The sequence below is a fragment of the Lissotriton vulgaris genome, chromosome 8 (genome assembly GCF_964263255.1).
Source record: "Lissotriton vulgaris chromosome 8, aLisVul1.2, whole genome shotgun sequence".
Lineage (NCBI taxonomy): Eukaryota > Metazoa > Chordata > Amphibia > Caudata > Salamandridae > Lissotriton > Lissotriton vulgaris.
In genome coordinates, this window is record NC_141696.1 from 455,589,123 (window position 1) to 455,613,990 (window position 24,868).

The window sequence follows — 24,868 nt, forward strand, 5'->3', positions numbered from 1 at the left end:
TTTCATTACAAGATATAACCTCATGGTTGAATGGATTTTTTTCAATGTAGCTAAACAGGGAAGTGTGGATCTGCATGCAAACATGTATAAATAGAGCATTTTCAGGAATCGAGAGCCACCTAAACATAGGAAAGGAATTTGGTAATTGTAGACTACTTCACAGCAGAATGGAGGCAGCTGCTTTTGCAGTATTGTCTAGTTTCAGCCCCCTTTCTCATTCTGCTTCTATGTTACAAGTGTGGACACATGAATCTTGCCAGGTCAACTGAGCAACATTTTAATCTATGCCTACTTTATCAGGTGTCCAGCTGGGGGCCAGGATAGTGTGAATAATTAGTTTTTTCAAACTGGCCTGGAGACTGCTACTGAAGATGAATTCATGGAAGTCATATGAACCCATTTATATGCATTATAGTGATGCTTATGCTGATACAGCGCAAAGTTTACCAAATTTGTCTTTCCCCTTACAACAATCTTATCTCACTAGGCCCATGTAATCAAACAACCCTCTTTCTCACGATAGTCTCATCGATCTCTTAGATTTCTACAAACCAGGGTCCTCTGATGGACCTTTTTGTTGAGCTGACAGGAACTAAAATACTGGGAAACGTGAGCAATTATTCTATGAGGACCTGGAATAAAATATGTTAACTTATTCGATAACTTTCTCAGCCACTGATACAAATACCTTGAGACAAGAACTATGACTAAAAGAAGGATACAGAATCGATAAAGATAATTCATAGGAAACATGTATATAATGCCTCGTGTTGCATAGGCAAGTCAAGAAAATACATTTCAAAATCAGGTTTAATGACAGTGTTTTATTACAAGTAGCCTCACAACACAAAATAGAACATGAAACCGGTGTGGAAGCACACTGCTTCACCTCCCATCAGAGTCACCCCTAGGCATCATGGTAGATGCAGTTCAGTTTGCCAAGCAAGTACACTTAGAAAGTCTCTTGAGTGTTTCACCAGGTGGGTGCAGATTAGTGCTGGCCATCTCTGGGCAAGAGTTTCTGGATTATTATCAGTCATTAGCAGAGATTAGGCAAAATTATTTGGGGTTGCTGAGCAGGCTGCCGTATTCTTGGATCGCAGTATCTCTCCAGGCACGCAGGTGCCTCTCCACGAGCTCGTCAGCTCAAAGCGGTTTGAGGGAGCCTTTAAACAAGAAACCAGTGTGGGAGCACACTGCTTCACCACCCAGCAGAGTCGCCCCTAGGCATCATGGTAGATGCAGGTCAATTCACCAAGCGAGTACACTTGGAAAGTCTCGTGAGTGTTTCACCAGGTGGGTGCAGATTAGTGCTGGCCATCTCTGGACAGGTGTGTCTGGATTATTATCCGTCATCAGCAGAGATTAGGCAAAATTATTTGGGGTTGCTGAGCAGGCTGCCATATTCTTGGATTGCAGTATCTCTCCAGGCGCGCAGGTGCCTCTCCACGAGCTCGTCAGCTCAAAGCGGCTCGAGGGAGCCTTTAAACAGGAAACCGGTGTGGGAGCACACTGCTTCACCTCCCAGCAGAGTTGCCCCTAGGCATCATGGTAGATGCAGTTCAGTTTGCCAAGCGAGTACACTTGGAAAGTCTCTTGCGTGTTTCACTAAGTGGGTGCAGATTAGTGCTGGCCATCTCTGGACACGTGTTTCTGGATTATTATCCGTCATCAGCAGAGATTAGGCAAAATATTTGGAGTTGCTGAGCAGGCTGCCGTATTCTTGGATCGCAGTATCTCTTCAGGCGCGCAGGTGCCTCTTTACGAGCTCGTCAGCTCAAAGCGTTAAACAAGAAACAGGTGTGGGAGCACACTGCTTCACCTCCCAGCAGAGTCGCCCCTGGGCATCATGGTAGATGCAGTTCAGTTCGCCAAGCGAGTACACTTGGAAAGTCTCTTGAGTGTTTCACCAGGTGGGTGCAGATTAGTGCTGGCTATCTCTGGACACGTGTTTCTGGAATATTATCCGTCACAGCAGAGATTAGGCAAAATATTTGGGGTTGCTGAGCAGGCTGCCGTATTCTTGGATCACAGCATCTCTCCAGGTGCGCAGGTGCCTCTCCACGAGCTCGTCAGCTCAAAGCGGCTCGAGGGAGCCTTTAAACAAGAAACCGGTGTGGGAGTACACTGCTTCACCTCCCAGCAGAGTTGCCCCCAGGCATCATGATAGATGCAGTTCAGTTTGCCAAGTGAGTACACTTGGAAAGTCTCTTGAGTGTTTCACCAGGTGGGGCAGATTAGTGCTTGCCATCTCTGGACACGTGTTTCTGGATTATTATCCATCATCAGCAGAGGTCAGGCAAAATTATTTGGGGTTGCTGAGCAGGCTGCCTTATTCTTGGATCGCAGTATCTCTCCAGGCGCGCAGGTGCCTATCCACAAGCTCATCAGCTCAAAGCGGCTCGAGGGAGCCGTTAAACAAGAAACCGGTGTGGGAGCACACTGCTTCACCTCCCAGCAGAGTCGCCCCTAGGCATCATGGTAGATGCAGTTCAGTTCGCCAAGCGAGTACACTTGGAAAGTCTCTTGAGTGTTTTCACCAGGTGGGTGCAGATTAGTGCTGGCCATCTCTGGACACGTGTTTCTGGATTATTATCCGTCATCAGCAGAGATCAGCAACCCCAAATAATTTTGCCTAATCTCTGCTGATGACGGATAATAAGGCAGCTATGTCCCACATCCTCCAGTGGATGTGTCAAAACCAGCTCAAATTGAACCCGGGAAAGACGGAGCTCCTTCTTCCTTGCAGGATCTCTACCCATTGGGGTCCGCACTTTTGGCCGGCAGAACTTGGCCTCCCCCCACCCCCGTGGCCTCGGTAAAGAGTCCTGGGGTCACTATTGACTCCGGCCTTTCTCTCGGGCCCCAAGTGGGGACGGTGGTCTCCTCCTGCATGTTCCAGCTGCGCAGGATCAGGAAGGTGGCCTATCTCCTCACTCCTGAAGCCCTTCTGCAAGTTATCATGGCCCTCGTCCTCTCCCGCTTAGATTTTTCGAACTCTATTTACCACGGTCTGCCTAAAACATCTCTCTCCAGACTACAATCTGTTCAAAATCAAGCGGCGAGACTGGCCCTTGGGATTCCGAAATGGCAATCCGCCAAACCCCTTCTCTCTAAACTGCATTGGCTCCCTGTCATCTCGAGGGCAGCCTTTAAGATCGGCTGCCTCACCTTTAAATCTTTATCTGGCTCCTGTCCTGTCTTTCTGAAATCCCTCATCAGGCCCTACTGCCCTTCACGGAACTTGAGATCTTCCCACCTTCACTTCCTGTCCATCCCCCCTATCAAACTCTGCAGATCTGGAGGCCGGAGATTTGCATTCCTGGCCCCTAAACTTTGGAACTCTTTTCCCCTCTCTCTCAAAACCTCTAACTCTCTCATTCTTTTCCGTAAATCCCTAAAAACATGGCTTTTCCCTCAATCCAGCTAAGTCCCTCTGGTCCTTCTGCATTCAACCAGCGCCAGGAAACCCACGGTGTCAGTGCGCTTTACAAGTTCCCCTTACAAAAGGTTATTTTTTCTGCACAACTTTACCAGCTGGCAAAGTACAGGATTCTAAGTCACAGTTTGGATATCGTTCAGTTTGTTAGAGTTTAATCCACCCAGTATGGATGGAACGAGTAGAGAAAAGACAACAGCAATCAGAAGTCTGTCCAAAAGCATGCCAGGCAAGAAAGGAAACATGACAGCCAGCCCTTCTTCTCTGATGGGGCAATTCTACCTCCAAATGTTCCAGGTTTATGCCCCTTAATGTATCAATTCCATCAGTCCTTGGGGTTCTCATTGGTCACTCATAGTGGGCTATTGTAGGGTGATCAGTGAATCACTCAACTCCGGAAGAATAAAGTAATCCTTTTTGCAAATTTCATTAAGATTCATTAAGTTCGTGGGAGAAGATGGCGGCTGGCTAAGGAAACCGGTTGTGAGCTCCGATCCCTCCGGAGAAAATACATGCTAAAAATGAGCAAATAAGCAAGCCAAGTTGGAGAATTATGAGTGCAAAGTTGGCTAGAGCACTCGGGAAAAGGATCAGACTCATTTAATTTGAAAGAAAAGAAAATTACTATCTGTGTGGAGGTGGAGGCGGAGTTCCGCGGGGGTCCTACGAATGCTCATCTTGTATCGAGTCGTCTTATGGCTTGCGGCGCTGCAGGGAGTTCAGAAGCAGAGGAGGAGGTCCGAGAAGGTCGAAACTGCGCTGAAAAACAAAAATAGAGCCGTGAAAGGAGACAAACAGCAGCGCGTTCGCATCTAGCAGTGTGTGGGCGGGTGCCATCACGGCGCGTCACAAAAATAGGAGGGCCTCCACAAGGGTGCCGCTCAGAGGCAAAACATCAGCTGAATCAGGAGTAGGAAGGAAAAACCCCTGTCACCCCCCGGCACAGATAAAAGCCCACCAGCAGGAAGCCCAGGCCTACCATCTCAGCATGAGAGGGTGCGTGAGAGGGGCTTGTCACTTTGCAAGGGGAGGTCCGGGTTTAAGCTGTATTAAAAGTTGTATTGAAGGTGCAACTAAAGTGGAGGGCCCAATTGTTTTGCTAAATCCTGAGATATTGAATGAAGAAATGTGTTTTGTGGACTGTGATAAAACTGCTCGCTTGCCCCCCATACAACCCCCAAGAGGCGCAGTGCAGGAAAAAGAGGGTGGGAAAGGCTACTGTTTAAGGAGCAGAAAGCTGCCAGCAAAAGAAGCACTGATTTTCACTAAAGAGATTGAGTATAAAGACTGTAATCCCAAGAAGCACAAGAAAAGAAAGGAAACATACTGCAGTAGCAGAATCTCAACCCTCTCTGTCTAGAGCCAGCAGAGATCAAACTAAATAATCCAGGTTCAAACAGTAACCAGAAAATAACACCTTCTTTAAGGTCTTTCTTTAAAGTCCAAGAAAAACAAATCTTGGTCAGCGAGTATCAGGAAAAAGGCCAGAAAGACAGAGTGATTAAAATGTTAGTGGATGGCTGCAGGTTTAGGGCACTGATGATGGCAGATCAGTAAGAACGAGCCAGGGAATAAGACATGGAAAAACAGGTAGATACAGAGGCCAATATACAGCCCACAGACAAACCTGACAACCAATTGACCCAGATACAGTTAACCAGCACGGACAAAATAATGGAGACGTGATGAGGGAGATGAGGTCAAATTTTGCGACTTCAGAGAAAATCCAGATACAAATACAGGAAGCCTGCTAAAGCGCTGGATCAAAAAATAAATAAGCTTATAGACTGGGTCACAGTGGTGGAATTGGAAGTAGAGGTACTTAACAAAAACAAAAAACAAACAAAAAAGAGATTGACTTAATAAAAACTATAGAGATTGAGATTAGAGACCAACTTAAATCCATGGAAAATCATGCTAGGAGAAACAACCTCAGAATCCTAAATGTTCCAGAAGGCCTTGAAGGGGGAGAGATCAAAAAGTTCACAATTAAGTTACTGGAAGAAAGAATGTCTTCCTGGTGACATTTGAAAGAATTCACCAAGACCCTTTTGGGAAAGGAAAGTTAAGAATAAACCCAAGAAAAATCTTGGTGAATTTTAAAACATACACTCTGAAAGATAGGATTTTAAGCGAGGGTCTGAAAGTGAGATCATTCCCTGACAATGACTAGTCTTGCAGAATAAGATCCGATATTTCCAAAACAACGCAAGACAGGCAATGAGAATTGGGCCAGCACATGCAACAACTAAAAACGCTTGGAACAAGAGTACAGATGCGTTTTCCTGCCTTATTAAGAATAATGTGGGAGAATAGGATGCACAATATAAGGGAACCCAAGGAAGTGAATATAAGGGACCCCAAGGAAGTGGAGTGCTTTATTGATTGCATCAAAGTGCAACAAAAGGAACAGTCATAATTTGAATTCTGTGTTGTCCAATTCAAGACTATAGAGCATCAAGGGGGCATGGAACTCGAAAGGGGCAGAGTGATGCCTGAAGAAAGGAAAGAGGAGGCTTATCCAGAGAAGGAGCAGAAGCAAAGAAATTCACCTAGAACAAATTTAAAAGTAAAAAAAAGTGAACTGGGCGGGGAACAAAATGGGGGAAAACCATAAAAAAAGTCCAAAACAAACAATATAAGAGAGGAAGGGGCCCGGGAAAAGCCTGCAGGAGACATAAAAAGGTATACAAACTCAAAGTAAATTCTAATCAAAATATAAATGGCAGTAAATATAATGTCATGGAATGTGAACGGGCAGGATGTGGCCAACTGCCGAGCATGGCGGTCGCCTGTTGAAGGAGCTCTGGACCCGGCAGGAATAATCCTGTAGATCCGCCGCATCTGGCGATCATTGCCGCCCTGTGCCTTAAGGCGCAACATCAGCTGCTTGTCGCCGATCGGAGCAACGTTGTCTGGAGTGCCGGTGTGCTCCGAACTGTGGAGCGGACGAAGCGTGGCGGAGGTGGCCAGCATTGCATGGTGTTGGGTCCACAGAAGGTCGGCCTGCTGTGGGGTGAAGTACGGTAGGATGGTCGGAGATCTGTGCGGCTCTGCGGAAAGCATGCAGCTCCGCAGACACTGATCGGAGGAGCGTGCGCGGCGTGGCGTGGCCTGCGCAGCTCGAGTGAATTGGCCTGGAGCGCCCGCCCCGAGTTGCGCCTACGCAAGCGCCGAGGCTGCAACGATTACCGGAGTCAGGTGATGCGGGAGGCCCCTGGCGAGCCGCGAGTGAGTGTCACCATCGGGACCCACCCAGTTGGAGCAGTCTGAGAGGAATCGCGGGTGCCCCCCCAGGGAGTGCTAATGCTTGGGGGACCACATGGACGAGTGGATCTGCACCGTGTGTGGTGCCTGCGGTGGACATCAGGGCCGGAACTGAGGTACTGCACGTGTATGGTGGTGAGGCCTTAAACATCCTTGATATTTGTGAAGAGGTGCCCCTTGAGAACTGCTATTGGCGTGTGAAAGTTTTGGCGAGGCGACTAGAGCATCCCCCCTCCTTCCTGACCCACTGTAGAGGACCCGGATCAGTGTGATCTGGCAGCGCAGTGGTGAGGGGGGTTGCCGACCGGGGCGGCATAGACTGGTGGCTTATGACCCGCGAATGATAGATTACGCCGCGGACTATGCTGCACGCACGTAGACATGACTCCAGTGCGGAAGGGTCATCCCGGGTGTCTGTGGCCTTTACACTGTCGGGTCAGGGGTGCCGCACTGTCAGTCCATCTCCCTCGCAAGTAACAAGGCCACCACACAAACCATGATGTGGCGAATAAAGGGCAAACAGCAGGACAATGCGGCTGGTCCCGATTGGATCCCTGACACTGCAAAGTCGCTGGGTGGCTCCAAACAGGCCAGTGGTGCTGCATTTACCAACACGGTGGAGGCGGCGAAGAAGCTGGATTTGATATTGCAGTAGGTGCGTGACTCTAGGAAGGCCATAGAGGCCCAGATAGGTACTCTTACATCTGGTCTGTTGCTGCTCCGAGCGGATCACGCCAAGCTTTCGGATCGGGTGAAAGACCATGGGTTAGAACTACAGGCCTTGTCTCCCCAACAAACCAGGAATACTGTCGATATTAAACAACTCCGGTCCCAGGTTGCCACCCTCATGGACCGCGTGGAGGATGTGTAAGGTAGGGCACAGAGGAATAACGTGCGTGTGATAGGACTGCAGGAGAGAAGCGAGGGGGCAAATGCCGCAAGATATATGGAAGGTTGGCTCAAGGAGCATGTAACCACGGAGGGCCTTTTCGGCCCACTTTTGCATTGAAAGGGAAGGCAGAATCCCCACGGGCCGTCCAAAACCGGGCCCCCCCCCCCCCGAGACCGCTGATAATTAAATTGTTAAACTACAGAGACCGGGATGTGCTGCTGCAGAAATCAAGAGAGGTGCTCCAGATTAACTTTGAGAACACTAAAGTCTCGCTGTACCCAGACTACACATTGCTAGTGCAGAAACAACGCACCTCCTTTCTATCGGTCAAAAGGAAACTGCAAGAGCTGAACCTGCAATATGCCCTCCTCTTCCCGGCACGGTTGAGGATTATTCACGAACGGAAAATGTACTTTTTTGAGAGTCCAGTTGACGTAGAGGAATGGCTGGAGGTGATGGAGCTGGGGAGGCAGTCACTGGCTAACTCCCAGTCTTCGACATCAACATTGTACGGGACGTGAGCGACGAGCGGCGGCCGTGTTTCCAGAAGACTGCGCAAAAGGAACACACTTCTCAGGCCTACAGCCCAACAGGTGCAAGGTGACAAGGAGACGGCGATCATAGCGGCTTCTTCCTTTAGGAATACAGCGCAAATCGACGACCCGACAACTTCGGAGTTGGACACCCAGAGGTCACGGACTGATTCCCTGAAGCGAATGGACACTATTATGGTCTTGCGAATAAACAGTAATGTATATCGCTGCGCTATCTTCGCCACCATATTTGTTATACAGGCATTGTATCCACTGTAATTTAGGCCCGGAGGCTGTTTGACACTCAAGGTAGCTCAGATTAGATAGATGGACTGCATGGGTAGGTTTGGCCACGTATCCCAGTGTGCGAATGCTTTGCATAGATGTTACTTAGGTTTCTTTGTTTCCTGTTTTGTTGGGTGGTCCGATATAGTTCTACGACCGGACCGGGTATTGGGTTTTTTTGGGGGAGGGTAGGAATCCTGCGGGTTGCACTCTCCTGCACTGGTGCGGCACTACATTAGCCTTGCTGTGTATACGGTGGCCACATTCAGACACATGATGCAGACACAGAATAGATTTATCATAATAACATTTAATGTCAGGGGTCTGGGTTCGTCCAAAAACGACATAGAATACATGATTAGTTGTTAAGACGCAAGGCGCAGATAGTGTATTTGCAAGAGTCCCACTTGATTGAGGCGGAAGTGGGGAAGCTGCATAGGAAGTGGAGAGGGCAGGTGTTCTCAACCATGAGCTCAGGGTTTGCGCGAGGCGCCACAATATGGGTCAGACATGGAGTACCATTCAAGGTAGTGGAGCAGAGGGTGGATCAGCAGGGGAGGTATGGCCTAGTCAGAGGCACCTTAGATGGCCAACGGGTAGTGTTGGGATCAATACATGCCCCAAACTCAGAACACGACAAGTTCTTCTGTAAATTGTCAGCTGCACTGATGGGCTGGGAGGGGTATCCGTGGATTATTGAAGGGGATTGTAATGCGGTGATGGATGTATTGATTGAAAGATCGCACCCTCCTCTGCATGGGACAGGTGTTTGTAAGCAGGCAAAAGCACTATGAGAATGGGCGGAGGGATGGGGGTTATGTGATGTGTGGAGAATGAGGCACCCGGCACATAGGGAGTACTCTTTCTACTCGCCAGTTCACATGCTGCACACACGAATTGACAGACTGTACTCCTCCAATACCATTGCAATGCAGGCACTGACCACCACATACTTAGCGAAGTCCTTCTCCGATCACTGCTCATTGGAAGTGGTGATTGGATGGGGTAGGGTGCCCACCCCAGTACCAACATGGCGACTATGGCCACAATTGCTGGAGGACTCGGTGTTCCGCACTACCATGTCCACCATCCAGCAGTATTTTGCAGACAAGAGCAACACAGCATCTACCAGGTTGATCGAATGGGACGCCTTCAAAACAGTACTCTGGGGGAAAGCCATTGAGGCGACAGTAGGGGCGAGGCAAGAACTACATAGGTCCTTAGTAGACGTAGAGGAGAAGCTGGCTAAATTGGAACAGGAGGCTGTACTAGGTTAGGAGCACTGAGCCCCCCGCAGGAAGCTAGAATCAGACATGCTGAGCTGTTGGAGTCCCTCCGGGTCATAGACCACGGAAGATAAACTCACATGACCCACACAGACGCTGACAAGGCGGGGACATTACTGGCTAAGCTACTGCATGATGACCCCCCTACTGTGGTGATGAATGAGATTACTTCAGCCACGGGGGAGATAGTGCACACCCAGGGAGAAATTAATGAGGCCTTCCGGCAATACTACGCCCAGCTTTATAGCACGCCGGAGGAGGGAGCCGGTCCAGCTGTAGATGAGTTTTTAGCCGCAGTTCAATGCCCGCAAATTGTGGAGGATGCGCAAAAGGCTTTGTTGGGCCCGATTACTCAATCGAAGATTAGGGCTGCCATTAAGGGCCATTAAGGGCCTCCCCCGTAATAAGACCCCTTGGTTAGACGGCTTACCAGCTAAATTGTATTCCTCCTTTGCGGATATCCTTGTCCCCCAATTGGAAATTCTTTACAGGGAAGCTTTGCCCCTCCCTACAGCGCAGGCTCTGGTGGTTTCGCTCCCAAAACGGGGTAGGGACCCCACAGACTTGGCTAGTTACCGGCCTTTATCGCTATTGACTACGGTGTACAAAATACTCAGCAAAGTTCTGGCCAACAGACTCCTGCCAACACTACACAAACTGATCCACATAGACCAGACAGGCTTCATGCCAGCGCGTAGCACATCACTGAATACCAGAATGCTCCATCATCTGCTTGCAGAGGCCCCGAAACAAACGGACTTTGCGGGATGTATCTCATTAGACATGAGCCAAGTGTTCGATACGATTAATTGGGAATATATATTCACGGCCCTAGCACGGTTTAGTCTGCCTGAGGAGTACATTGCTTGGATAAGACTGCTACCACGCCTCCACGGCTAGAGCGAGGGCAGGAAAACATATCTCGTCCGAACACAAGATACATAGGGGCACTAGGCAGGGATGCTGCTTTCTCGCCACTTCTGTTTATATTGGCTCTTGAGCCATTGGCAGTAAAGATCAGGGCAGGCCTACTGGACATGGGGATAACAATGGGCACTACAACGCATTTGTTCTTGGCCTATGCCGATGATATCATATTGTACCTGCATGATCTCTATTCCCCCATGGATGATATGGCTGCGCTATTCACCTCATTTGAAAGACTGTCAGGTCTAGCTATTAACCCATCAAAATCAATGGTCTTCTTCTTTAAAGAGCAGGCGGCTATGCAGGATTTTAGATTTGGGACGCTGAGATTTAAGATCGCCCCCCACACGTTCAAATACTTGGGCATCCATGTATACAGTACCCAGGTGGATATGCTAGAGGGCAACCTGAATAGAGCTCTGAGAGCCATAAGGTCCAGTGTTAGCTTCTGGACATCCCTGCCATTGTCAGTGGCAGGCAGGACAGCAATCGCCAAAATGGTGGTCCTTCCACGCCTACTCCATCATTTTACGAACATACCGCTTATGCTCCCAAATGCCACCTTTAAATTGATGAACACCTTACTAGTTGAACTTATCTGGGGATCAGGTAAGAGGAGGATCAGCCTGGGGAAATTACAGCGCAGTACGTCTGGTGGGGGTCTGGGGGTACCTGATCTAAAGGCGTATTTTTATGTCTGTCAATTGACAGAACGGGATATAACATAGGGGCGTTACATACCCTTCTATTGCTACACAGTATTATATCACAGGACCTTCCCCCTCTTCTGCATATGGCGCTGCGATGCTGGAGGGCGGCGTTGAAATATGCAGGAGCACCCTCAAATTATGCTGGCAATGTACCTCTGCTTGGCATTCCCTGAAGCGAATGCGCAATTTAAATATATCCAAACTATGGTCCTATACAGGGCATATCTCACACCACATAGACTTGACAGGATGTATCCAGCGATGCACCACCACTGCCCAAGATGCCAACTAGAGGGAGCGGATCTGGCTCACATGCTATGGTCCTGTCCACAAATTGTTGGATTCTGGGCCTTGATCAGGGAATATATAGCGGAAATTACAAACAGAGAGTTAACTGACGCAATGGGGGATTGTCTCCTTGGGCTGCGGAAGGGAACTTCTAAGTTCAAAGTGCAATTTAGATTTGAAAATGTGGCGCTCCTTTTGGCAGTACGAGCGATCACCATGCGGTGAAAGTCTAAGAAGCCGCCCACAGTGCACGCATGGCACAGTGAACTTTTGAGGTGGGAAAGAGCAGAGAGCGCTTCATTGCGGGGGAAGAGGTTAGAGGATTGCGCAAGGCCCCAATTGAACTGGTCTGGGACGTAATGTTGGAGGCAGGCAGGGCGTTGGACATACCCTTAGACCCTGGAGTTGGCCATTTCTAGGGTGGTGACTAGTCCCGGGAGTGAATGAGTATGGCATGGACCTAGAAGTCTGTGAAAACGAGACGGATGTATGGACAAGATTCGAACTAGCACCGGCAGAAGAATCAGGAGAGGCTCTAAATGTACAACTGCAGGATTGGAGGGTGGGGGGCGGGTGTTACATGATTCCATTGGGAGGGCTTTGTTTTTCCCAAGTATGATATGTTTTGTCAAGTCGGCATTACAAAATACGCACCGTTTTGCTATGACAGACCGCGGTTACACGTCATATTATCTCTCTTCCCCCGATTAGGACGGGGCTATGCCATGGTCCACCTGGAAGATGATGCCAAGGTTGGAAACGCATGACAATGGTCTGCTGTGATAAGTATCATGAATACTGTGATAGTATGCTGTGAATAATGTTGTAAGCTGTATAAAGCACAGATATGCTGTTTGTAAACCTGTATACTGCTAAGAAAATGGTAAAACAATAAAAATATGTTTTAAAAAAATGGAATGTAAACAGGCTTAGGATAAAGAAGCAAAGATCAAATATCCTGGAGTACTTTAAAATAGTAGATTGTGAAATTATTATACTACAAGAGATACACCTATTACAGGAAGAATAGGCGAAAATCTTGAAAAAAACAGAAATGGGTAGATGCATATGTCTGCACAAGTCAAGAGTGTAGTGTAAAAGGTGTAGCAATCCTGTTTAAAAAATCACTGAAAGCAAGCATTGAATCCACAGAGGTGGAGAGGAAAGGTAGATGGGCAATAGCAAAAATCAAGATACAGAACAACCCATTTACTACAGTGGGATACTATGGCCCCAACATGGACGATCCAGAGCCTCTCCAAAAAGTATATTCCCAAATTCTCTCAGCAAAATCACTAATAATAATGGGGGTGATTTTAACTTAATTTTAAATCCTAAAGAAGATAGGTTTCCCACAAAGAACTGCCCCAATTTACCTAAGATGAGGGAATGGGTGAGTCTTTGCATCAAGGATCTTGGAATTATGGACATATGGAAGGAATAAGGGGAAAATATTCACAAATGTACTTTGCAAAACAAAAGACTGGGGCATTCATCAAGGATAGACTATTTTTTAATAGATAGAAACCTATTAAACTGCACTCAAAGAGTAGAACATATGCCAGCTCACTTATCCTACCACTCTGCTGTGGTTTTATGCCTCACCTTGAAGAAAACAGCATCATGCCCAAGATGGACAGTAGATAGGGGTATCTTTCTAAGGAAAACACAGGTAGAATCGCTAACGAAGGACACAGAGGTTTTCTTCCAGCTAAACAAAGAAGGGACCACGAAACAGATTGCATGGGAAGCATACAAGGCTTTCATTAGGGGAAGAATAATCAGTATAGCAGCATACAAGAACCAGAAGGGGAGGAATTCTATCAGGAAACTAGAAAAAAAGATGGCATCTTTGGAGGTAGAGTTAAGTAAAAATGTCACCGCACAGGAGAGATCGAGTATGATAGAGAGGAGAAAACCGAGAAAAGAGGAACTAGCAGATTTCCTTGAAAAAATTGTCAGGGAGGGAAGGGAGGCGGGCAAGCTATCACAACATGAATATGGTGAAGGATGCAGAAAATTGCTAGCATGGCAATTAAAAACAGATTGAACTCGCAACAGGGTCAACAAAATGCAAAAAGAGGATCAACAATATAGCACAGAGGATACTGAGATAAGAAGGGAGTTTGTAAAATTCTTTGACAAACTGTACATTGAAGATGTCATAATTACAAAAAAGCAAAAAAACTCAGTACTGGATTAAATAAATACACTGTTTCCACTCAAGAACAAAGAAGAGAGCTAAACCAGGAATTCTCCCGGGAAGAAGTGGTAGAAGCAATGAAAAGTTTTAAAAAAGGCAAGGCGGCAGGCCCTGATGCACTCCCAAATGAGTTGTACATAAATCTATAGGAAGTATTGGCCGAGCCCCTGACAAATCTCCTAAATGAAGTCTTCCTAAAGAAAGGAGATCTCCCGTCCACTTGGAATGATGCGATTATTAGCATCTTATTAAAACCATGGAAGGACCCTACCAAATGCGAGTCTTATAGACCGATTTCTCTTTTAAATGTGGACTACAAGGTTTACACGCAAATCTTGGCGAAAAGGCTAGGAAAAGTAGTAGCAACGTTAGTTCACCCTAATCAAAAAGGTTTTATCAAGGAAAGGCAAATCCAGGCACTCACACACTAGCTTATTAGCACTATGGACATGGCAACTCAATATTCTATTCCTCTGTCAATCATAAACCTTGACGCTGCATAAGCCTTTGCTGGGGTTAGCTGGCCTTTCTTGAATGTAACCCTGGACAAAAGAAATCTTGGAGACACCTTTCAGAAAGCAATAACGCAGATTTACAAATGGCTTTCAGCAATGGTTCTTGATGAAAGCTAGTTGTTTGAACACAATATTCCATTAATGTTTAGGAGACAGGACCAGTTTGACTCTGGGTTTAATGAAACAGGGAACAGGGAGTCTTCGTCGAGTTCGAAGCAAGGTAAGATTGTTCAGAAGGCTCAGTATCTTTAGGGTACATGGAGCTTTCAAAGCTTTCAAGGACGGTAGTGTTGAAACAAGTTTTTTTCTGTAAACAGTAGGTGTGTTGAAGATTCCTCCTCTTGGAGAGTGAGTATAGGAGTAGTGATTTTTTACACTGAGCACAAATAGTGGTGCGGAGAGGGTTTGCTTTCACGACATATATAAAACCCTGCACTATGTGAATTTTGTGAATGTCCTGAATAATGTGTAAAGGCTCAAAGTAAATTTATTTACATGTTTAGTTTTCAGGCCTCTGAGGAAGAGCTCAAAGAGCTCCAAATGCATAGGGCATCGAGAGAACTCTTCCTTGAAGCATACAAGAATATGTTCGATTTTTGAGATTTTGTAATTGTCTAAATATTACTTTGTACTTATTAATGTACGTCAGGCTTTTTGCCAGAAATGTAGTAACATTTACATTTTTTCATGAGAATTGAAAAATACAAGTGGAAATCAAATGAACAGTTTGTTCATTTATTTTGTGAGATTGTATAAACAAAAGTATTGTTCTAGCGTCAGAACCACTCCAAGCAACAGTGCACGGACGTTAAGTCTTTTGTTTCACTTAAGATAGGAGGTTGCAACATTGTGGTATCAAATGGGGGGATCAAATGAGATCCCCCATGCCACTACCTCCTTTTTTCAGCCCCCCCCACATTCCACCACCACTAAATTGCTGGTGGTTGGCATGAAACCTAGAGGAACAGCTTCCATCTCTTTTGTTAGCGTGACTCAGGTGGGCACGGATCCTGGACCTCTTTAAAAAAGCCCTTCTATCCCCCCCACTTTTGTTGAGATTTCCGGCATGGGTACGTCCCGTGGGATACCAGGTTACCAATAGTGCCAAATAGCACTTACTGGACCAAAACCCCTTTCCCTGTTGCAAACCCTATCCATAGATCATCATCTCTCTCACCCATAAAATCACACTCACTATGGAAGACAACCAAGGCCTCATCTTCGATGATGAATCAGTGGCTGAGATCCTATTGAGGGCACCTTCCTTACTGGGAAATGCCACCAGTGCGGCCTCAGGGTCACAAAGTGTAGATTGGGCATCACTAACCGTCCTGAAAAAAGTCTGGCTCAAAATAACCTTGCACGGGGCTATGATGACTGAATATTTGAGAGCCAATATACCCCCCAATGGTCTGATAGTCAACATAATACCCATGATATTATTGGAGGACCCTGCTTTAAGAAAAGACTGGTGTATGGTCTCATAGAAGTGAACCGGGGACCTCGTGGTCTTAATAATCAACACTGCACAGAGACTGGAAGATGCTTTATTATTAAGGATACACGCAGCTGAGGTGGCACTCAAATCAGCAGTGCAATCCACACTTTTTTTGGTCAAAACTAGAGATCAACAATGAGATCGCTGAAAAGCAAAGAATATCTGCTTAAACGAAAGGTAACCAAACTCCAAAAGGACATCCAGAAATTCAATAAGGAAACAGTGTTCCCATACCTCAAAGATCACTTCACCTCATCCAATAGAGGATACTCATCAGATGAAGGTATGGAAGGGAGCAGGAGGGGTTCCAGTGATAGCAATTCCAGCTCTGATAGTAGAGGGAATAACAACCAGAAAAGGAACCGTTACCATCCCGATACCAACTACAACCATGTACCACAATATCAGGGCCGCAAAACCTACACAGCCCCCCCTTCTGGCAAATACCCATGTACCCTCAATGTCCTCCACAATACTACCCATTTGAGACCCCCCTTTTTTAGGCAGAGGCTGGTGCAGAGGAAGAGGGTGCAACAGAGGAAATCCCAAAGGGGTACAATTGCAGGATCAGACCGCTCCACCGACCGAAACCAGGTGCCAGTCCAAGGGGAAAAGGAATTGAAAACTCTGGTGGTCAATTTTTTGGAAAGACCAATGTCAGACAAAAAAATAAGGGTCCTATAGAAGGGAATGGGCTATGTGCCCACCCCCAGAACTGACAGATTCAGAGAAAACTGTGAAATCTAATCATTATTCAGAAAGATTCACCTTCAAGCTTTCTTTCATGTCACCCCACCTGATGAAAACAACGATTCAGGACTTAGGAACACCTCGACCTTAACACCCATCAATGGGATGGTACCCCTGGAAGTACTGACATTCGAGAAAGCGGTTCTCAAAGAGCTAGATGGGATCCCCGACACACGAACGTTCAATAACCTCTTGAAAACAGAGCAAGCAGCAGCCATATCCCTAGCTGAGGACACTAGTATCACCATCAAAATGCCGGACAAAGGGTGAGCCACAGTTATCCAATCCAGCAATACCTGTGACCAGGAGTGTAAATGCCAGTTGAACAACACTGGATACTATACTCCAATCTAGACTGACCCCACACCCAGACTCAAGACTGAGATCACTAGTATGGTGACTGAAGCTGAAGCTAATGGATGGATATCCAAAAAGGAGGCAGAATTTCTGATCACCTCAGATCCCAAGACACCCTATTTCTACACGCTCTCAAAAAACCACAAAGGCACCCCTCCGGAACCGGCGAGGCCAACCGTGTCAGGAATAGGGTCCCTCCTGGAACCACTATCCAGGTTCTGCGACCACTTCTTACAACCCATAGTGGCAGGAACACCAGCTTACGTACAAGATACTACTGACATCTTATGCATTATCGAGGGGATAACTGACACATCCAACATCAACCTACTGGTCACATTAGACGTAGAACTACTATATACCAACATACCCCAGAGAGTGACACTGGATGTGGTAGAAAGTTGGTTGAGAAATGAGGAGTGGGATTCCCCAACGCCCATCTCATTCATCTTGCGGTGCGCTACCATTGCATTCACAGAGAACTTTTTTGAGTACCTGAAACAGCTTTACCATCAATCTCAGGGAACTTCAATGGGGAGCACATTTGCTCCTAGTGTGGTCTGCCTCTACATGGCCCACTTTGAGGAACACATCATTAGGGGCAACAACAATCCATACAGCAGTAACAACATTTTGTGGAGGAGATTTATGGACGATATCCTGATCTTCTGGAAGGGCGACCACACGACATGTGGGTAATTTTGTGAATGGGTAAACACCCAAAACCAACACCTCAGGTTTACTGACACAATTTCAGCAACCAGCATACCCTTCCTTGACCTTAACATACAACTGACAGATGGAGGCCTTACCGCCACCCTCTATCGCAAGCCAACTGATAGAAACAGCTTGCTACTCTATCAGAGCTATCACCCAAAAACACTCAGGGATAACCTACCATTCGAGCAATTTGTGCGCCTAATATGAAATTGCAGCTCCACGAATGAATACAAGACAGAGGCCAATATCAAGATTAGAGGTTACCCAATCAAACTGATCAGGGACTCATCCAAAAGGGCACTTAACAATCCCAGGGAAACACTCCTGCAGAAAACACAACAAGATGATACAGAATCACTAACTTGTGTAACTTCATACAGAATGCCTTTAAGATAAGCTAGCAAGTCCCTTGAGAGAAAACATTACAAAATGGGGTCAGCTAATGAAACAAAATACAATCATAAAATGGGAAGTCCTAAATGAGATAACAAAGGGTAAACTTGCAAGGTGTAAGTATTACCAACTTACTAGCTGGGCTAAGAGTCAGAAAGACATCCAAGTCGGAGAGGGAAAATGTTCATGCGTGTCCGCTACCCTACTGTTTGATTCCTTGCCTATTTACACTGCTATCTTTACCCTGTAAAGTGCTCTGATACCCTCGGGTCAAGTTCTTGTCTATAAAACAATAAAAAAAATAATAAATAATAGAGGAAATGATACAAGCAAATAGGATGGACAAAAAACAACTATACATTTGGTATTGGGCCTTAATCCAAGAAGGGGAGGAAGACTACAAAATAGCAAACGAGATCTGGGGGAAAGAGCTGCCAGAGCTGGATATTCAATGTGAATGGCAAGAATCTATGGCTACATGTTGGTGAATTGTCAAATCCGCTTTTCTGAGAGGGAATCATTTATTCACCACTCACAGAGCATATTGGATGCCAAAGAGATTTTCTAAGATAAGCGGCCAAAGGTAGAGAAGCTGACCAAAGTGAGGAGAAGTGGATGCAGATGACCTTCACATGTTTCGGCTGTGCCCCCAACTTGAGGAATTATGGAATGAGGTGGTTAAGACCTTAGCCAAGGTATTGGGACAATGGGTGGAGGTGAGTATAGATCTTGTTATTTTTGGGATACGTCAACATAATGCAATCAATCTAAACAGCCAAAAGTTGAGTGAAGACCAAGAAAACCTTCTCTTTATACTGATACTTTTAGCAAGATGGGAAATATGTATTAAATGGGTGAAAAATATATCCCCAACACATAGTGAATGGTTGGCTTCTGTTAGAACTGGCTATTTCTGGTAGGCTAAGGCTGACGCCAAAGCCAGGCAGAAACCACCATTCTAGTCAGGGCAAGGAAGTCACACGCCAAGATAACCCTTGCTCACCCCCTTGGTAGCTTGGCTCAAGCAGTAAGGCTAAACTCGGAGGCAATGTGTAAAGCATTTGCGTCAGCGCACAACAGCAACAACATACTAGGCACACCACAAAAGAGACTCCACACAAGGTTATTATAAAAATAACTTTTGTATTATAAAACCACATCAGATAAAATCACACAATATACATGGTGCCAACTGGCACGGGCAATATTCACAGGGATTATGTACACAAGACAGGGCCACATGGGCACCTGTCAGAATCAGATATAGCACTTCTAGATAAAATGTAGAATGTAAAATCACTTCTAGAATAAAGAATAAATGTAACATAAAATAATAATCAAAGATAACAACCAGTAACCACTGGTAACAGGAATCAGGACCTTACTAGGACCACCTGCACTAAAAAGGACAACCACCCAAGAATAAACACATTTAGGGGTATAAACCAGAACACCTTACCCATGATGCATAAAACACATTCAGAGGAGTAATAAAGAGAAGCACATGATGCCATAAACATTCAGAGGTGTTAAGAATAAAGCACATGATGCAATAAAATACATTCAGGGGTGGAGCGCAAGAAGACACATGATGACTAAACATTCAGAGGTGCAGCGCATGGAAAGAAAGACACATAATGCATAAACCTACACATTCAGAGGTGCCAGAACATAAGTCAATAGCGCAAAAACACACAGTAGGCAATTACTATTAAAAACATAGGAATCACATTGCGCATAACTTACATAAGCCACCACCTGTGGCAGTCCCTAGGCCAACCGGCCTTGTGGGGCAAGGATGCCCTGAGTCCAATGTTAGAGCGCGCTGCCATGCAGCGCCAGTCACAGAGTACAAAAAGCCTAAACGTGGCAGCTGCCCACAAAGTGCTGGGCAGCTGGGATCAACAAAACTGCGCCAGGGCCCTCACTGGCCCATAGGCTCCAACTGCGCCACTGCTGGAGCCACACAGGCTCTGGGCCTATCGCACATGCCCCAGACGTTGGAGCTCTCAGGCTCTAAAAACAATGGTGCCCCCATGAGCCTCACCGGACTCTAACCATCACACTCGGAGGCAGGAGGGGACCGGTACCGACAATGTGCCCCGAAGCCCCCTCTATCGAATATGGCCCTCTCTGGGGCCAAACAGGCCCCTCTGAGCCTCTCTAGGCTCACGCACGTTGGGGCGACCCACTGCCAACTGGGGCCGCCCTCGAAGTCCTCGTGGCTTCCTACTACAAGAAGCGCGAGCTCACGCTACTGGGGAGGGGCGGACACCGACAATGTGTCCCGGCGCCCCTCCCTTCTCTTCCGCCCCCTCGTTGGAGCCTTGCAGGGCTCAACACAAACACTGGCCCCCAAGCCCCTCACAGGGACTTCTGCAACAACTGCGGGCCCTCAAGAGCCCCTTGCGGGCTCTACAACCACGGTGGGGCGACCCACTGCCATTCGGGGCCGCCCTTCCTCAGTGCCTCGACCGGCACCAACATCAGTGTCCTCTCTTCGCGTGGGAGTCCCGCTATAGCCAGGGACTCCTATGCTGTGCCTCCCTCTCGCGCCCCCCTCTCCACCTGGCAGCTCCACTCACCGGACTGCCCGTGGGGGACGCTGGTCTGCGGGGCTCTTCCTGCAGCATGGAGGCCTCGCGGCGGGGGCGGTCGAGCTTCTCTCTCTCTCTGCAGGGCTTCCTCGGCACACGGGAGCCCTGACAACCGGCCGCCTTGTCTCCTCGGGGCTCCTTCAGTCGAGAGGAGCCCCGCGAACGGCCGCCATCTCCCGCGCCTTCTACTTTCTCCGAAGCAGCGCCCTCGTCGTCCAGGCTGGTCCAATCCCAGCGCGGCTCCTTCCTCGAGCCCCTGATGACGCCCAGCTTCTTCGGCCAATCAGAGCGCGGCTCTTGGGGACAGGCCTCCTGCCACGGCCAATTAGAGCGCGGCTCCTGCTGAAGGACGGCCAATCAGGTCGCGGCCCCTTCGTGGCTTCGTCCACAGCCGTGCACAGGCGAACGGCGGCTCCTGGACACCTTTAGGCCCCCGGGCAGCGGCAATCACGGCCTGGGCAGCCGAAGTTAAATAAAACTAAAAATAAGCGAGGTGGGCACTCACCAGGGCGGGCAAAGCGCGCCTCAGCGCTATAATCAAAATAAAGCGCTCTTCCAGGGCTGCAAGCACCAAAGCACTCCCAAGGCGCTAGAACACAAAGTACCAAGGTCCTTCCAGCAATGCAGCTCCACCATGCTGCACGAAGGTCCCAGAGAGTCCCAGGGGGCAAAGCAAAATCAGCCCAGGCAAGGCAGAGGGTCCCCCAGGAGTCCAGGTAGGTCCATCAGGTGCCCAGGGCTGGGCAGAGCCCAGGGATTCCCCTGAGCCCAAGCAGCAGCAGCCCCTGGCAGATTCGAGTTGAAAACAAGAACATTTTGGAAGGGGACACAGCCCCTTCTTATACACTGAAAAGTCTTTGAAGTCCTTTGAAGTCCTTTGAAGCAGGCAGTGTGAGAACCAGCCAGAACTGGTTACAGGGAAGTCCCTTCAGTATCAGGGACAGAGGTGACAGTCGCCCAGCGGGAGGTGGAGCCAGCTTTGTAGTTAGGCAGGCACAGCCCTTTACTATCAGGTGCCATCTCCTCCCACTTCCCTGGCAGCAGATGCTGCCTTTCATCCATGGGCTGACTTCAGACAACCTCCTGGGCTCTCTAGCCCCTGTCATCCTCAAACCAGACAGTCAATCCACAAGCAGGCCCAGGCACTCTGGGCCAGGCTCACCAGCCAATCACACGCCAGCACCAACTTACACAAATATGCCAACTTCCAAAAGTAGTACTTCTAGACTAGACACAGTCATGCCACATATATCATTTTGCAGCATTCATTCTCACGAGTTCATACATACCAAACTCGCCCCTGCACTCCCCACACATCAGAAACTACCATGGGCATACATATTCCCCATTCATTCCTATGGGAGGGCAGGTCACTCACCACACATACAGAGAGCTCAAGCACTTTACACTGTACCACAGTGAAAAAGTGCACAGAGGCCTAAAATCCCCAACACCAGGTTCTATAAACAGGCTAGGAAAAAGCAAAAAGTCTAGGGGTGAACATGCCCAACGGGCCGGGTCCAACAGCTTCCATACAGAGAATAAACAAAATAGATAGGAGTGGGAAAATGCGTAAAAGGTAAACATTTTGGAACACTTAGGAAGAATATAACCAATCAAATTAAAGAAAGAGGTATAAAAGGTATTGCCCAATGATTAGGCAATGCAATAAAGCTTGCCATTGGGAACTTGAAGGAGTAGTCAAAGTTACTAGCTCCACCCAGATCCGGTTTGCGCCAGAATTGTACAAAAATGGGGTTCGAAGAAAAAGGGAAAGAGGAAATCTCCACACATACAATGTTTTTACCCAGGAGAAGTCCCTATGGATGGAACAGTAGGGTCAGTGGGCCCCCGTCACCTCCAACTCTAAAATATTGCTAAATTAGGCCAATTGTATTCCCATTTCGTCACTTCCACGGGAATGGGTGGAACTTTACTTTGCCCACAGTCCGCCCATTCCCAGGCGCTTTACCTTGGGTTTGCAACAATACTGTTACATTTCTCTTGAATATGCTTTTTAGCGAGAAGTGAGTCCATTGTTAGCTAATACAGAAATTAAACTTCACAGAATATTCTCATCGGGTTTAGGTGTCTGTCTCACATGGTTTTACATTAACGCCGGGAAAAGAGAAGCATTTGAGGCCTACATGAAAATTAGCTGAATCAATACCATTTAATTTCATCATAAATCCCACATTTTCATTAATGAATTTTGTTTCTCTCCATTTAAGTAGTTACATTTTCTTTCAGGAACTACATATCAATATTAGACACTACCAAACACTTCCATAAGCATTATTTGCATGTAATCATTTTCAAAGCAAATTATTAACGTGTCACTCTCAATACATGTGCTTGGATAAATGCTACAGACGCTCAGATTTGCACTATGTCTAATTTCTCTAAATATAAGACATTTTGCATTTCAAGAACTTCATTATGCAGGCATGTATTTCAGATACAATACACATTTTGAATGTTATTATCCCAAAACTCTCCATGTTAACAATATTTTATTTTCTCACAATACCTAAATACATTCATGTATATTTCTCATTGTGTCTTTTCATTTTGTTTACATTTTTGTCACATAGTTTTAGAACCCTCTGCAGCCTTTTATGATGCAGCATATATTTGCACTTTTTTCAACTTAACAGGTTATTAAGTCTTCATCAAGAAATATTTGTTATAATTATCGTTTACAGGTGAGAATTGATTATGGTAGAAATCAGAGAATATCCATGCTCAATCAATGCCAATTAGTGTACTACAAGTAGAAAAGATTTAGACACGACACCTAAGAACCCCTGATTTCATATTGTAACACTAACAACTAGAGTGAGTGTAGTGACATATAGAAGTGCATTTTTATAATATGGTTTCTTAGTTTAAGATGAACCAGAGTAAGTATCAATCCTCTCTGCACATTCTCCACATTGTGCTTGTTTCGGAAATTCTCCATATGCATATTTTAGCTAAGCTTTGCAGGCCCCCTTCTGCTAATACAATTTAGTACACACAGTGATAGTTAAATAGTTCAATAGGTTTTTTAGTCAGTTTAAGCATTTTAAACCATAAAAGTACATGATAAAAATATAAGATAAAAAACAACACAATGTACATTATACATTTTAAAATCAGGTCCACCATCGCCATGAGAAGGCTAGAATAGTTAAAAAGTTTGTATCGAGCATAGGACGGCGAACTTAAAATGCAGATATGAAGCCCAAAATAAGCTAAAATTCTAGTGCATACATTGATTTGCGTGATCACTGTGACTTTCAAAAACAGAGTCACACAATTGATAATGACTTTATCATCTAATCCGAGTAATACATTATTGGCTGCTCTGAAATTACAAACGAGGAGCTTCTTGATCACTGGGAGCAGGATGGTTTTGGTGTATGTAGACTAAAAACCACAGATAAATAAAAAGTGCTGCATTGATTGACCTGATTTCCCATCACAGGGACAGGGACAGGGACGGGTGTCTAAACTACCTTGAAAGTCTAATGGAAAGATCAATGAATATTTTATAGTACCTTCCTTAAAACAGAAAAGTAAACTACACTCCGATTGATTTGTGTGGCCAATCAAGTAGCTTTTGGGGTGAACCAGTTTCTGCCTGATTTCTACTTAAATAGCCAAATACTCTCGGTTTTGCTAACTCCCTCTTTATTCTCTTCGCCTGCGCATGTTGTTACCAACATGTCTCCAACTGTTTCTTGGTGATAGGGTATGGTCCTCAGGGTTTTTAAATAGCTGGTTGAGACCAATCATGCACTGATAGGATTCAATGTACTTTAGCTAGGGGATTTTCCTGCCATTGACGCTACTTGTGGCTGTAATTGTTCTTGTAACAATAATATTTGTTTGTTAGCCACTAGTTTGGCATGTGATTTGTATGTTTCTTGTTCTGCCAACTTTTTCTTGAGCGTTATTGTCCATTCTGAACTTTTTTATGATGAATATGTATATAATAAATTATAATGGTTTGTGAAAACTTCTTAAATCGTGTATGTATAGGCTTCTTCTTCTTTTTCATCCTCATTTTGTGTGTAACTCTAATGTTTAGTGTATAAATGTTAATTGTGATTTTGTTTTCACCTGAACCTTTTGTTACGTGTAATTACTTACTGTCCCTGGTTCAGGGTAGTCGGACAGCCTCTGTAGTCTGTCTATGATTGTTGCATGCAAGGCAATCTTTT